The sequence below is a fragment of the Dendrobates tinctorius genome, unplaced genomic scaffold, assembly GCF_039654945.1.
Source record: "Dendrobates tinctorius isolate UK_male_01 unplaced genomic scaffold, ASM3965494v1 ptg000250l, whole genome shotgun sequence".
Classification (NCBI taxonomy): Eukaryota; Metazoa; Chordata; class Amphibia; order Anura; family Dendrobatidae; genus Dendrobates; species Dendrobates tinctorius.
Window position 1 is genome coordinate 60,767,616 of NW_027361917.1, and position 14,071 is coordinate 60,781,686.

Genomic DNA, 14,071 nt, shown 5'->3' on the forward strand with positions numbered 1-14,071 from the left:
TCAGTGACAAAGTCTATAGCAATATGGCTCCAAGGAACTAAAGGTACAGGCAGCGGATACAGGAGTCCAGAAGCTAGCTGCCTGGGGATCTTGTTTCTGGCACAGGATGAACAGGAGGCAGTGAATTCCATGACGTCTTGGCAAAGCGAAGGCCACCAATAATGGCGGGAGGTAAAAGAGAGAGTCTTCTTGGCTCCGACATGTCTAGCAATGTTGGAGGAATGTCCCCAACGCAAGACTCTCACCCTGTCAAAGTCCAACACAAAGGTTTTGCCAGGTGGTGGGATGATTATGCTTAGAGGAGCCACGGTGACAATCCTAGCTGAATCAATGATATGTGCTGGCCTCTCCTCTACATCCACTGGCTGGAACGACCTTGATATGGCATCAGCTTTGATGTTCTTATTACCAGGTCGAAAGTGGAGTTCGAAGTCAAAACGTCCAAAGAACAAGGACCACCTGGCTTGCCGTGGGTAGAGCCTTTGGGCTGACTGAACATAGATCAAATTCTTGTAGTCGGTAAATATAATAATAATCTTTATTTTTATATAGCGCTAACATATTCCACAGCACTTTACAGTTTGCACACAATATCATCACTGTCCCCGACGGGGGTCACAATCTAAACTCCCTATTAGTATGTCTTTGGAATGTGGGAGGAAACCAGAGTACCCGGAGGAAACCCACGCAAACATGGGGAGAACATACAAACTCCTTGCAGATGTTGTCCTTGGTGGGATTCAAAGCCAGGACTCCGGCGCTGCAAGGCTGCAGTGCTGTCCACTGAGCCACCATACTGCCCATAATTATGATGAAAGGATGAATGGCCCCTTCAAGAAGATAACACCACTCCTTTAAAGCCAGTTTTATAGCCAGTAGTTCTCTGTCCCCAATGGAATAATTGCATTAGAGGGAGAAGGCTTTAAAGAAGAATCCGCAGGTGACCAACCAACCAAAAGTGGATTTTTGCAAAAGGACTGCTCCTGCTCCAACAGATGATGCGTCAACCTCGAGGATAAATGGCCTATTGGCGTCAGGTCAGTGGAGCACAGAGGCCATAGCAAATTCTTGTTTCAGAGTCTGGAAGGCGCTCTCAGCCTCCAAGGACCAGTCATTGGGGTTGACCCCCTTGCGAACAAGGGCAGAAATTGGTTTAGTCAAGGAGGAGAAATGAAGGATAAATTGCCTTATAATAGTTGGTAAAGCCAAGAAAGCGCTGGATTGCCTTCACTCCAAGGGGACGTGGCCAGTTGAGGACAGTGGACACTTTCTCAGGATCAATCTTCAGGCTGGACTTCGAGACAATATAACCAAGAAAAGGCAAAGAGGACTGCTCGAAGACGCACTTCTCCAACTTGGTGAAAAGATGATTCTCTCTTAGATGTTGTAAAACTTGACGAATGTCTCGTCTGTGGGCGGATAGATCAGGGGAAAAGACGAGGATGTCGTCTAGGTAGACAACGACACTGGAGTAGAGGAGATCCCAAAAAATATCATTTACAAATTCTTGGAATACCTCAGGAGCGTTGCAGAGGAAGCTGGGCGAAACGTGCACGTCGGGGTGGAGGGATCTGTCTCCCTTGAGACTTTCACTAACGCTGCCAGGATCCAGGTAATGGCCTCAGTAGCTCTAACGCTAATTAGTTAACATAGATACATTCTCTATGTTTTTATAAATTATAAACTGAATTTTGGTCTAGCATTCGGATAGCCCAGACTATTGTTTATCTTGGCCCATGGGCTTGTGCTGTTTAGTGAACATACTGTGCACGTTTTATCAAACAGCAGACACTTCAGTATAGGTTTCTAGCAGCAAATACAAATGGATTGCTTACCAGCTATGAGGTTTATTACTATGCAGCTAAATATATATAATGGGAGTTGTTGGTCTCTTTTTTTGCACTGATCTTGAGAACATGTATGTCTTTTAAAAGTTTGACTTTTGTACTAATAAAAGATTCAACATTTTACCATTTGAATGCTCTGGTGGTGATCTGTACTTCAATTGGAGGTGATCTTTAGGTTTTTCTATTTGATTGTTTTGTGAGCATTACTTTCGATAATTGTTGGCTGGTTTAGTATAGACTGCTACTAGAGATGAGCGACTTTGCCTTTTTTCGGGTCGAGTCGGGTTTCATGAAACCCGACTTTCTCGAAAGTCGGATCGAACGAAATCGGACGATTATCGTGAAAAGTCGAAGGCCAACTAAAACACGAAACCCAATGCAAGTCAATGGGGAACCAAGGTCGGCAGGGAGTGGAGGACAGGAAACCCACCTACAGTGCCCATTTTAATGCCAAAAGCATCAATTCTTGTTACTTAAGCTTGTCAACCTTAATTTATTTTATAATAATAGTTAGGCATTGAAAACTGGTGGTTATTTGGCTAAACTTGTGGGGGGGTAGGGCTGGCTCCAGATTTTCGTGGGCCCAGGGCCAAAGAGTGTCAATGGGCTCCTTTAACACATGCCACAATTCATGATCCTCTGATACGGCAGAGAAATAGCGGTATAGTACAATGAAAATTACTTCACTTCTTACATGTCATGACTGATATCCATTTTAAATTCTCCAATAGCTCCAAAAATGGACAGTATATTACTTCATACAGTATTATGGCCACCGCATAGTGTGCTATACAGAGTAATGCAAGTCTTGGATAACGGGCAGAGCACTGCTGCAATAGAATGCAAAGAATATGAAGGCGAGAGTGTCTGACACCTGAATACGTTACAGAGCACCGGTACCACTGCAGCAGTCAACCCAAGACACGTCTGATCCACTGAGATACGACAGTCTCAAACTACTGTACCTGGTAGGTGATGCGTCTGAAGCCTGGACAGCAGATACAGTACAGCTGCAACCGGCTCCCAGTATCCTGTGACTAAATCAGCATGGAGAGGACCCAGAGAAGGGTATAAGAGAAAGCCAATTCTGTGTTGCGGTCTATGTCTGGATACCTGACGGCATTAGGCAGAACAACAGCTTCACGTGTAGTAACCCGCACTAGGAAGTCTGTCCTGAAGTATATTCTGACCTGTCATTTCTCCTGACGGTAGAACAGTAGGCTTTGGAATCATAGGGAGACTAAACTCTACTCTCTGTTGTGCGCCTGGGTTCCAACCACTGGACCTGCGACTTGTGGTCAGCTTCTTTATCATCTGAGCCACAGTAGACATTGCTGGGTAACACGGACTTCTATACAGTTGGAAGTCTGGCCCAACCTGCAGTTGTGAAGGGGTAGGAGCAGCTCCACACTCTGCTTAGAGCAGTGTAATGCCACCATCTAGAAGGGGGGTTGCAAGAAGATGAAGGGCGAGTGCCTGTGAGCAGGAGATATGGAAGCATTTGCTATGCCAGGGTTTCAGCATCCTTATGTGTGGAGCAATGGCCAAGTCTTGCTCTGCTGGATATCAAGGCACAGATCTGCAATAGTGGAAATCACAACAGATGTGTGACAAAAACAGATCTCCAAGGAGAAATGTGCAAGTGAAACCTTGTACCAGGTAAATGCCATACGGCATGTTTTATCATGGCCCATGTTCCTGGGAGGGTGTAGGGCTGGCAGTGCGCAGATGAAAGTAGTGTGGAGCATCTATTACACCAGCAACTGTATGGCTCTAGATTACAATTACACCAGAGTCAGTACGGTTTTAGATTACTATTACACCAGTGACTGCACGTCACTACAATACTATTGCACCAGAGACTGCACAGCTGTAGATTACCATTACACCAGTGAATGCACGGCTCTAGAGTAGTACTACACCAGTGACAGCACGGCTCTAGATTACTATTACGCCAGTGCCCGCACGGCTCTAGAGTACTATTGCATTAGTGACTGCATGGCTGTAGGTAACTATTACACCAGTGACTGCACGGTTCTAGAGTACTATTACACTGGTGCGTGTATGGCTCTAGAGTACTATTATACTAGTGACTGCATGGCTCTAGATTAATTTTACGCCAGTGAATTCCCGGCTCAGGAGTACTATAAAACCAGTGACTGCCCGCCTCTAGAGTTCTATTACGCCAATGAAAGCATGGCTCAGGAGTACTTATTACGCCAGTGCCTGCACTGCTCTAGGGCCTCTATTACACCAGAGACCGCACAACCATAGTGCATTTTACATCAGTATATATAGCAAGTTGGTTTGGATATATTACAAAAAATATTAAAACTTAACTTTTAATCACATGTTTAAAACCTGTATAGTGAAAATGATGGTGCCAAAACATAAATAATAGTGCCTGTGCAAAAAGTGCCAATAAAAACAAATTATAATGAGACGCCTTATTTTATCCGGATACTGAGCGGATTATTTCTCTTTTTATTGTCTATATGTGGCCCGGTATTAATAATACAGATACATTAACCATATACCATCTCAACATATATACCGACACTTTTTTTGTTCTTACAGTCCTATTTCCATTTCAAACCTTAAGAACAATTATAGAGACAAGGCGAATCAATAAGGAGAAAATTATTTCTCCAACTCCAATATAACTATATTATAGCCGCATATTTTACAGGTCAAAATGAATCATACAAAGCACCTATGGAGTCCAGTGTAATATATTACCCTATGTTCCACAATATTACTGCCTATTAAATACTCTCATGGTGCAATAATAATATGACATTATACTCATCTCATGTGTATTAGTCCTATACACCGATGCCTGTATATGCGCTCTTGTAAAGGGGGGCCCCCACTCTCAGCATATCCTATTGCCTGCATCCATCTGGGCGGCCTTTTTCATACATCATTCTCCCAACGCGTTTCATCTATTCAGGACTCATCAGGGGAGTTTATGGAGTTCAATTAGACACATAGCGCGCAGATATCACTTCTCCTTACTTTATAATAACTGAGCACCACATGGTAACCTATCAGTTTCCGGACGCCGGGTACCATACTTCCGGTCCCTCCATGTGCAATGTGAGCACCTTTTTCTATTGCAAATGTGAACGAAAAATTTGGTTATGGAATCCATGCAAGGTGTCCATTATTAGGGTATTCAGCAAAATAATAAACAAGCCTGAATAAAATACTTAAAACCTGGATGCAGCCGTTTTTAGTATTGTGGAGATAAGCTGCACTAATACTATACGTAAGGCATATGGCAGAAATGCGACCGGGTGGAGGAGGTGCAGCGTCAGGTTGTCATGGACACTATGGGTCTTATGAGCGATGCTGTGATGACGCTGTATCTCCGGGACCGGATGTGACGCGTATGGCCCTAAGCCGAGCCCAGGAAGTGGGGCATGCAGACGGCGACGGCCCATTGCACATGGAGGGACCGGAAGTATGGTACCCGGCGTCCGGAAACTGATAGGTTACCATGTGGTGCTCAGTTATTATAAAGTAAGGAGAAGTGATATCTGCGCGCTATGTGTCTAATTGAACTCCATAAACTCCCCTGATGAGTCCTGAATAGATGAAACGCGTTGGGAGAATGATGTATGAAAAAGGCCGCCCAGATGGATGCGGGCAATAGGATATGCTGAGAGTGGGGGCCCCCCTTTACAAGAGCGCATATACAGGCATCGGTGTATAGGACTAATACACATGAGATGAGTATAATGTCATATTATTATTGCACCATGAGAGTATTTAATAGGCAGTAATATTGTGGAACATAGGGTAATATATTACACTGGACTCCATAGGTGCTTTGTATGATTCATTTTGACCTGTAAAATATGCGGCTATAATATAGTTATATTGGAGTTGGAGAAATAATTTTCTCCTTATTGATTCGCCTTGTTTCTATAATTGTTCTTAAGGTTTGAAATGGAAATAGGACTGTAAGAACAAAAAAAGTGTCGGTATATATGTTGAGATGGTATATGGTTAATGTATCTGTATTATTAATACCGGGCCACATATAGACAATAAAAAGAGAAATAATCCGCTCAGTATCCGGATAAAATAAGGCGTCTCATTATAATTTGTTTTTTATTGGCACTTTTTGCACAGGCACTATTATTTATGTTTTGGCACCATAATTTTCACTATACAGGTTTTAAACATGTGATTAAAAGTTAAGTTTTAATATTTTTTGTAATATATCCAAACCAACTTGGTATATATACTTTTGACCGGTATTGGTAAAATAGACCCCCGCTATCAAAAATTGCATTTTACATCAGCCTTAATAGTAATGATGGAATTTCTCACTCCCTGCTGGACCTGCTGATAGTGTGACCCTGCTTTATTTTTCTATGCCTGGCTTATATTCCGCACCCCACCTGTTTTTTCTGAGCGGAGATAGACAGAGAGCTGGTCCTGCCAGGAGAAGGCACCATCCGGGTCCAAACGCTGGAAGATGGCGCCCGCAGGATGCCAAGGTCTGAGTGTGGAAAGGGTGTGGAGCTAACCGCCAGCTCTGGGGGCAGGAAGATGGCGGCGATCGCTACCATCCCTGCGCCGCTTCAGAGGCCGGGTGGAATGCAACCATGTTCAAGGTTATACTGGAGAATGTAATGGTGCCATATGGTAAAGCCAAAGTAGGAAATGGACTGGAAATTCCAGCACAACAATGATCCTAAGTACACATCCAATTTAGTAAAAAAAAATTGGTTAGCGAAGAAAAATGTTTGCCTGTTGCAATGGCCAAGCCAATCACCTGACTAAACCCTGCAGAGCACCTTTGGCATGAGTTAGGGTGACAAATTGGGGCCCGTATTCATAGCAATAAAGATTAATTGATTGCAGATTTGCAAATGGAATGGAGCAAGATCCCTCAGGATGTCTTGAATACCCTAGTGCCTTCAATGCCCTGTTGGTGTGGTGCAGTAATTAAAGCAAGAGGTTATGTCATAAAATACTAAGTTATGACATTATAATCAATGAATTACTCTCTATGTTGTGATGAATAAACAGTATATGCACAATTTTTGGCAGTCAGTTTTATTTCGTTAAATGACCATATCTATAGTCTAAAGCATTTTGGTTAAAATTGAGGACTTGCAAGATCACAACTTCTTGCACTTTCAATTCATCACCAGGAAAATTGCATCACAACAACCAGACAGAAGTAATTACACTTATTGTAAAACTTTTGGTTGTTACTGTATATACGTCATTATACAGGAATAAAATGTTTCTTAACATTTTTTCCTGTAAAATCCATTTTATCTTCAGTTTTCTATGTTTTATTGTCAGTCCGTAAAAGTGGAGTAATACTCTGACATTGTTCCCAGTAGCGACCTGGGAGTCAGAGATGTATCAAGGTATCTTCCCCATTCTGTTCCATTTCTATTTGAGTGCTGTTTCCATCCATTTCCGCAATTTTCCTGCCCCCCTCAGCCCTCCCGATACCGTCTTCTGGAGACACCCATTGGCTTTATTTGCATGCTATGCGGGACAAGTTTAAAACACTTTTTCAGAGCTATGCATACCTGAGGATATAAACGTGTTGCAGGAACCCCACTCATATGACCTTAAAGATGATTGGCATAGTTTACAATTAAAAAAATGGTGACAGGTTCCCTTTAAATCATAGCTATTTAATAAAATAGTTTCAATTAGATGTCCTAAGAGTTTATTAAAAGAACCAGCAAGTTTCTATATGTCATCCAAGGATGTGGATAAAAAGACATAGAACAGAGACTAGTAGATAGAAAACAGAACCTAGAGGTCAAACTTGTAGAAAGACAGAACTTATAAAAGGAATATAAATCTAGCTGCTGAAGACGAGTAAACGGAGGGCACAAATAATACAATTGCTAGGTTTACAAAGAGAAACTCAATTGTAAAAGACATTTTAATCCACAAGTCTTAAAAAAGACATTTTTATAAATGATTCCACATGCGCTGGGTGACTACATGTGGACAGTCACTTTTGTTATAAGTAATATCCAGGTATATTGTAAGTGCTTTTGGACCCAATGTAAAGGGGAAATGCACAAAAGAAAGCAGTCAATGTCGGAAGTCTTAGCAATGTGATACCCAATGATCAGATGATGACGAGGGGACCTTTCTTATAAATAGTGATTGTTGAAAGCAAACAACTTCGGAAAAGTAAGAGTTGCAAAAAATTGGATAATAATTGGTTCCTGTAGGTTGCAATGAAACTGCTCGTTGCCTTCATCGCTGATCACTTACATCAAAGTCAATGGAGTATGGTCTGCGACATGGTCTGCAAAATGTTTTGGGATAGCTGGAGTAAAGCAGTTTGATGAGTTCAAGGTAGGGTCAAAGTAAATGACTACAACAATGGAGAGAAAAGCCAAAAGGTACAGGACAGGTGTCCTAAAGGGACAATATTGATTAAATCTTCCCATTGCTGTGATATTCACCTAACTTTTTAATTCACTAGTATGCTTTAGATTATTATGCATCAATTCAAAGTAGATGGGAAAGAGATAGGGTGTAGCTAGACGTGACAATCTTGGCCGCATAGAAAGTGATGATCAACTATATAACCTAATCCATTTTACAGGCCTGTTTATACAGTGGTTTGCAAAAGTATTCATCCCCTTGCCATTTTTTGTGTTTTGCTACCTCACAACCTGGCATTTCATTTTTTTTAGGATCTGCATTGTATTAGTTCATGTAAAGAACAGCTGTGAACATTTGATTTTCTTTTTATTATGAAGCAAACAACAAAAAGGACAAAATAACTGAAAACTTCAGTGTGCATAACTATTCACCCCCCCTAAACTCAGTATTTTGCAGAGCCGCCATATCCTTTAAGTCACTTTGGATAAATCTCTATGAGCTTTCCACATCTTGCCACTGAGATTTTTTCCCATTCCCCAAGGTAAAACTGCTTTAGTTTCTTCAAGTCAGATGGCTTCATCTTATTAACAGCAATCTTCAAGTCTGACCACAGATTATCAATTGGATTAAGGTCTGGTTTTTTACTAGACCACGCCAAAACATTTACATATTTCCTCTTAAACAATTCAAGTGTTGCTTTAACAGTTTGCTTTGGGTCATTGTTTTGTTGGAAGGTGACACTCTATCCCAGTCTCAAACTACTGAAAGAATGAAACAGGTTTTGCTCAAGCGTATCCCTGTATTTCGCAACATTCATCTTCGCTTCGACTCAGAACATTTTCTCTGTCCCTGCTGCCGAAAAACATCCCCCAGCATGATACTGCCACCACCATGTTTCACTGTGAGGATGTGTTCTTGAGGTGATGAACTGTGTTGGTTTGGCGCCAGATATAGCGAATAACTTGGGGGCCAAAAAGTTACATTTTGGCCTCATCTGACGACAGCACCTCCATCTATACATTTTGGAAGTCTCCCACATGTCATTTGGCAAACTCAAAACAAGCCTTACAATTTTTGTGTGCAAGTAAATTATTTTTTTTTTGCCCACTCATCCATAAAGACCACCTCTATGGATTGTACAGCTTATTGTTGTTGTTTGGACAGATACTCCAGTCTCTGCTTGGGGATTCTGCAGCTCCTTGCCCGGGCTGGGAGTTTTGGAGAGCGGCCCTCTCATGGCAAGGTTTTGCGGTACCATGTTCTTTCCATTTGATGTTAATAGATTTGATGGTGCTCCAGGGGATCATCAGAGATTGGGATAATTTTTTATAGCTCAACCCTGACTTGCATTTCTCAACAACTTTGTCTCTAACTTGTTTGGAGATCTCCTGGATCTTCATGGTGTTGTTTGGTTAGTGGTGCCTCTTTCTTAATGGTGTTGCAGCCTCTGTGGCCTTTCAGAAAATGTGGGTATATACTGACAGACCCTGTGACACTTAGATTGCACACACGTGGACTTCCTTTCATTAAGCATGTGAATTATGAAGGTAATTGTTGCACCAGAAATTTTAGGGACTTTATAGCAAAAGGGTTGAATACATAGGCACATGCTTATTTGTAGTTATATGATCCCGTAAGCTTAATTTATGCCTATATTTTTCTCACTTCATTTAGCCAACTTAAATTATTTAGTGCTGATGCATCACACACAAATTGGATTGCAAAAATATTTAAACACAAGTTGTAATGTAACAAAATGATTAAAAACCCAAGAGGGTGAATACTTTTGGAAGCCACTGTACCTGCCACCAAAAATTGAGAACAGAACAATCATTGATATTTTGTTCTGTCTCCAATCCATACAGCATCGTGTTGTTGGATGGATATGTGCAGTTTACCTGGAGCAATGTCATCAGCATGAACGATTCAATGAGCCACCGAGCAAGTGTTTTGCTTGTCAATAATTGCCAACGAGCATTCTTATTATCAGGATCCAGACAGCGCCGGCGTACAGCCTCCGCTGAGCAGGGACTCACCCGCACTGTAGGGACCCCTGGGGACAAGAACAGCCAGAAAGTACAGATGCACAGGACCTGAATGCTGAAGTTTAGCAAGCCGGCACAGGACCTACGGTCATGTGACTGCAAGGGGGTGGGGCTTAGCATCCTGCTTTCAGAGAAGGTAGAAAACTCAGAGTCGGGCCAAACGGAGGTCATACACAGTACGGGCAAACGAGGTACAGGAGGGGTAAACATACGGGAGGTCAGACAAAGCCAAAGGTCATACACAAGAGGGCGGTGCGGTACCAAAGGGACGAGCAGAGAGCAGTCGGGTCACAAGCAGAGAGTCATACACGAGAGAGCGGTGCGGTACAAGACGGGCAGGCAGAACTCGTAACTGGTACAGAACCGGATCACAACCAAACAAGCAACAAGTTATCAGGCACAAGGCACACGTATACAAGAGGTCAACTAACTCAGCCGAGGGCAGGAGTATAACTGATACCGGACCTAGGTCCAGTGAACATTAAATAGCCGCCCTCTGCCAGAGCGAGGCAGAACAATTAACCCCCCAGTCTGACCAGGACAGGCCAAAGCGAAACCCCGTCCTGGATCATGACACTTATGACCACTCGTTCATCGCTTATCATCTCGTCTAATATAACATAACATCCAAAGAAAACACGGAATAGATTTTTATACTGTAGAAGTAAGAAAATTATAATTGTGCTCATGAAATGTGTGCATAAATGTGTTTTCATGGCCTCTACGCGGGCACTAAGAAATACAAGTGTCTAGCTATGGAAAGAACCAGTTGAGATGAATATAATTACGTCTCCAGTTCATGATACTATAACATTGTTTAAATGTTTATTTACTTCAGCAAATGAAGCAAATTTATTTTCATTATCATAGATTTTGACTTGTTCCTTTGGTCCTTTTCCCTAGTCATCATATCAGTGTACTGAATCTCACGGTATAAGCAAGATAATACGTTAAGTTGACATTCTGTTCACTTGCTTTTGGATCGTTGTTTATTTCAAAACTTTTAGTTGTATTTATGTGTTTACTGTGATAGAAATGTATGCTTCAGTGGTTTATAAATTCCATGTATTTTATATTACGTGACAGTTTGATGGTAGTTTTCAGATCATTAAATGTGATGATATTTACATATCATAAAAGCATTGAAATTCTGTAGGTAGTTCAAAAGAAGTCAAGCTATGCAGATGTGAGTAGAATGATTATGGTAAATATGTCTATAAAGTTTAAAAATGAAAACTGAGAAATGAAAACTTTCTAATATATGTTTTTTTATAGAAAAAAGCTCTATTTGCAGTAAATCATAACTACTCTTATCTTAGCAGGACTAAATGGGGGAGTCTTGGCTTTGGCAATGCTTATAAAACATAAGTGTATGGATAACTAATCACTATGATACCAGGAATACTAAAACATTTTAAAGAAAGTAATTGTGATCTGTTGAATGAAGACAAGACAAATCTTTTACCTTAACCAGTTGTCAAGTTTTTGTTTTATCAGTTCATTATTTATACCATAGAACATTTTTTTAGCATACATTGTAGCAGCACAGCTACAAAAATATGTTATGAATTCACAATCTGATGTATTTTGGAACGGAAGAATTTCTATTTGCTTTTACCAATTATGAGTTCTGGGAAGCTGCACAAGCCACTCACTCATTAACATTGGAAAATCAATACTATATTTCATGTACAGTATCAGTTAAAAGCTCGGTTCATGCAATAGTTTTGCTTGTCCTTATTAGAATGTGCACATTTTTAGATTCAGACTGAAGGAACACATTTGGAAACAATGATTAAAGAAGCATATTTGAAGCAAACCACAATAAGTGTTAAATCTTTTATTCCTAAATCTAAATCCTTAGCAGCGCACCACTTCCTCACAGCCAGGAAACTGGGAGGCAGAGGAGTAGTGTGCTATTAAAGCTCTATGTTGAGACAACCCCTTTAACAGTCATGTCAGAACAGCATAAAATCACAACACAGTACCAGCCAAAAGTTTGGACACACTTATGCATGCAATGTTTATCCTTGTTCATATAGAAATGTGCAAATTGTAGATGCAGACTGAATGTGACAGAACCATGATGGATTACATATGGAAATAAGGAGTAAAGAAACATGCATGAAAGAAACAAAAATATTTATTACACCTTAGATTCCCCATTGCCATTGGCATCCCGCCAATGATGGCAGGCCACACAGCTGCTATAGAGCCCGGTGCCAGTGGTGGGTTATGTGGGGTCCATTGCCATATTTGGGGGGCTATGTGTGAGCAATTATAATATTTGGAGAGCTATGTGGAAGTCTTTATACTTTATTGAGGGCTATGAGGGGGCTATTATACTGTATGCAAGCAATTATACAGTGTAAAGGTTGTGGGAGCTACAATACTGTTTGGCGGGCTAGTGGGGGCCATTATATAGTGTGGTGAGATGTGCAGCCATTATGCTATATTTAGTCCCATTATACTGCGTGGAGGGTGCATGGAGGGCTGTGTAGTGGTCACAGTTAGGTTCACCATACTGTGTTGGGGTCACCATATATTGCCGGGGGAGTAGGGTCACAATACTGTGCATGTTGAGGAATTCACTGTATTTGGGAGGTAGTTTTCTTGGCATCATACTAAATGGGTGTGTAAGGGGTGCCCAGGGACTAGCTGTGCCCACCGTTATGAATGAGTCACCGAGGAGGATAGCAGACCCAGGCTAAGCCACAGAAAACCAGAGAGGTTGGTAACTAAGCGGATTGCAGACCCCTGATCCTGTCCACACAACTAGCAGTAGCCGTGGAGCGTAACTACAATGATCCTAGACACCTCGGCACAGGCAGAGAGCTAACTAAGCCTAAAACAAGAAAGGGGAAATCTAAACTGCCCCGGAGAAGACCCCAAAGGAATAGATAGCCCCCAATCATATATTGTCGGTGAGACAAGATGAAAACACAAGTGAAGGCAGAAAAATAGACTGAGCAAATGATGGGGCCCACACTGACTAGACAGGACAGGAAAGGAAAGACACTGTCTGCAATCACGCAAAAAACCCTGCAAAAAGTCCAACACGTCTGATGCACAAAAAACACTGAAGTCGCACGACTTCGCTCCACTATATCAGCACTCTGGTATATTCTGAAAGCAAAGCAAAAAGAGACCAATATAACAGGGGAAAAAACAAACTGGCACAAGCAGTAACATATGAGCGGTGATTCAGCACAGCCCCAGCCAGAGCTAGCTGACCCGCACAACGCAGAGATAGACAAAACCAGATCAAATGCAAACAGAAAAGCAAATGAACCACTTAGCTGAACCATGCAGAGAAAGAGCAGGAGACATCAGACCTCAGAAGGCACAGGAAGAAAACCACCAGCAGGGATAGAGGGAGTCAGCTGTCTTAAATCCCAATCAGAAACCCCAGATCTCCAATCGTCTTTCTCATTATCAGGTGGCAAGCCTCTGTCAATCAGATCAGCACCACTAACTCCAGTAACCACCAGAGGGAGCCCAGAAAGAGAACTTGCAACCCCTCTGTCAATCTGACCAGCTCCACTACCTTCAGTAATCACCAGAGGGAAGCCAGAGAGAGAATTCACAACAGTACCCCCCTTGAGTAGGGGTCACCAAACCCTCATCCACGCCACCAGGCCAGTCAGGATGGGTCCAGTGAAAAGCACGAACCAATCTTTCGGCATGAATGTCAGAAGCAGAGACCCAAGAATTATCCTCCTGGCCATAACCCTTACATTTGACCAAGTACTGGGGTCTCCGTCTAGCCAAATGAGAATCCAATGTTTTCTC